Below are 3,003 nucleotides of genomic sequence, written 5' to 3' on the forward strand. Positions count from 1 at the left end.
AGATTACATTCTCCCATAGGACAAGGTTTTGACACCAGCTGAAATCCAGAATTAACTAATAGAAGTACCATGGCAAAACTGGGACAACAGCCTAGGATTTATAAGACAACAATAAGAATTGATGTAGAAGTCATCAATATAAGCTGAAATACACATAGAGTCATAGCAAGCTTCCCAACTGGAAGAAAGATAATAGTTGTTTATTTGAAAGCATGTAGAGAGTGACTATAGAAGTTTTGGCCAAAATCTAATCACTGACAATAGTTAACAATCCAAGATTTTCCATAAAATTTTGACTTAATGACTCATAGCGGTGGGTTTACCTTCTGCAATGTGACTGGTTACTGTATACTTGAAATGTCTCCCTCAGGCTATGAGGACTGCTTAAGTCTTATCTAGATGGTGCCTGATCCAGCCACCACGAAATTCAAGAAACCCACATCCTAGATCTGATGAAAGGAAATGCAAAGCTTACTATCAGCTGTGTACTGATGGTGCTGCATCCCTAATTACTTCACTATCTTTCTGATTAGTGTCCTATAACACAAAACTGAAAAGGAGATAGAAAAAGAGTCCTGTCTTTTCCCACAAGGGCATGGTGAAGAAAAGATTAGCAGAAGAGATCAAGAACAATCTAACTTTATTAGTCTTTACCTTATTAGTCAAGGGAAATTTACTTCATCCAAATACCAAAACAAGGGCCTCCCCGGTGGCGCAGCGGTTGAGCGCTGGGTTGCGAAACTGCGCACGGCCTCTGCGGCGCCGGTTCGATCCCCGGCTGCTCCCCGGCCACCGGAGGAGGGTTCCACATGGCGTGCAGACCTCTCCTGCCGCCCGCTGCTCCCCTCAGCAGTGTACTTCGGTCCTTCTGCCTGCTCTGCTCTCCGCTCTGGCTCTGGTGAATTCTCTCACCCTCCCGCGCTTCTGACTGTACCCAGTGCATGTATAAACAAAAACAAACAAACCAGCAAACAAATAAATAAAGCATGCCTCTATTAAAAAAAAAAAAAAAAACAAATACCAAAACAAAAAATAAGTTTATTTTATTTGTTCGTTAGATATTTTACAAAGTACCTGGTGTATACAGAGAAAATATCTCCTTATTTTGGAGATAGTTATTCAACTGTTGGGGTTCAGTTTTCTTTCTTCTTATAAAATAAAAAACCTCTACAAGGTGATCAATAAGTTTCTTTTCTATCCTTCAAATGCAATAGCTCTTCGAAATAGTGTCATTATCTAATACTCACTTCTAAAACATATTCAACTAACAAGCATGTATGGGAAACTACCGAGAACATAACTGTCTAAGAAATGTCTTCCTGAGGAGCCTCCCTGGTAGCGCAGGCGGTTGAGTGCCGCACTGTAAAACTGTCCACAGCCTCTGCAGCGCAGGTTCGATCCCAGCCGGCCGGTGATAATCCCACATGGCGCGGCAGACCTCTCCTGTCTCGCCCGCTGCTCCCCTCAGCAGTGTATTTCACTCAGTCTGCCTGTTCTGTTCCCCGCTCTGTCTCTGGTGAATCCTCTCACCTTCCCGCGCATCTGGCCTGTACCCCAGTTCTTGTATAAATAAATAAATCTTTAAAAAAAAAAAAGCTTTAAAAAAGAAAGAAAGAAAGAAAGAAATATCTACCTGAAAATTCACAGTCTCATATGAGAGGCATATAAATACTGATTAATCAGCATGGTACATGCTGTTAGAGAGGTGACTGTAAAATTCTGTGCAAGTACAAAGAGGCTATATTTAACTCTTATAAGAAACCACAGAAAGAAAACTTTCTATTGGATTTTGAAGACCAGGGGAAAAATGGTCAGAGAAACCATTGTTAGGCAAAGAAACAAATAGGAATATATGGAATTCCAAATTATTTTGTGAGACTTGGAGTATTAGAATTAGGAAGGGGCACCTGTTGGAGAGGAGGCTGGAAGTTGAGTTCAACCAGAACATCTCAACATTGCGACGAATTTTGAACTTCAAACTGCAACTGCACTTCTCAAATTTGAATGTGCTAAAAAAATCACCTTTGTAGCTCTTATTAAATTGTAGATTCTGATTCAGATGGTCTGAGATGCTGTATTTCTGATGGGCTCCAAGTGAATACAAGTGATACATATATTGCTGGTACATGGACCACATTGTGAATGCCAAGTATATTCTAAAGCAGGGAAGTGATATGGTAAGGTTGTTTTTAGGAAAAGTTACTCTGCAAACAGGTAAGAAGTAAAATGGAGAGAAGCAAAAGTGGTAGTAAAGAGCTATTAAAATAGTAACACTACTGAATAATTAAAATAACAAAGGTGTCACCTCCTTTCCTTGTCCATTACTACTGTCCAGGTCCTGTCTGACCTTTGTTATTAAGATACCTTTAAGATATCTTTATGATATATGATGAATAAGACTTGGTGACTAATTAGATGTGACAAATGAGGGAGAGGAGTTCACACAAGAATCCAATACTCTCCATTTGTTTTAAATGATCAAAATCTCATTGGATAAATGTTGAACTTCATCCCATAGATAGAAAAAGAGTACAAGCATATACTAGAAATTTACTTACCTACAGCAATCTTTTGTTATTGTTCTAGTTGTCCCTGTAATAGGTTGATTTAGAGCTAGCTATGCATTCCAACATTATAGCCACTAACCTTATCCACACTAGCCACATGTGACTTTACATTTATTATTATATTAAAGTTTATCAAGATTAAAAATTCAGTTCCTAAGTTATACTGGTCACCTTTCAACTGCACAATAACTTTATGTGACTAGTGGCTACTGCTTTTGCACAGTGTCAACATAGAACATTTCCACCTTGGACGAAATTTCTGTTGGGCCACACCAATCAGAGATCAGTTGGGCATCTGTATTGCAGGGAGTCAACATTATGAAACACATTCCATTGTCTTTATTCTTTGTTTCTTTTAATGTGTATCCTTTTCTTATAAGATAGTGTAAGACTTTTTAAAAACATGACAGCCAAGGAATTAAGAAATGGGAACATT

The sequence above is a fragment of the Talpa europaea genome (genome assembly GCF_964194135.1).
Source record: "Talpa europaea genome assembly, chromosome: 3".
Lineage (NCBI taxonomy): Eukaryota > Metazoa > Chordata > Mammalia > Eulipotyphla > Talpidae > Talpa > Talpa europaea.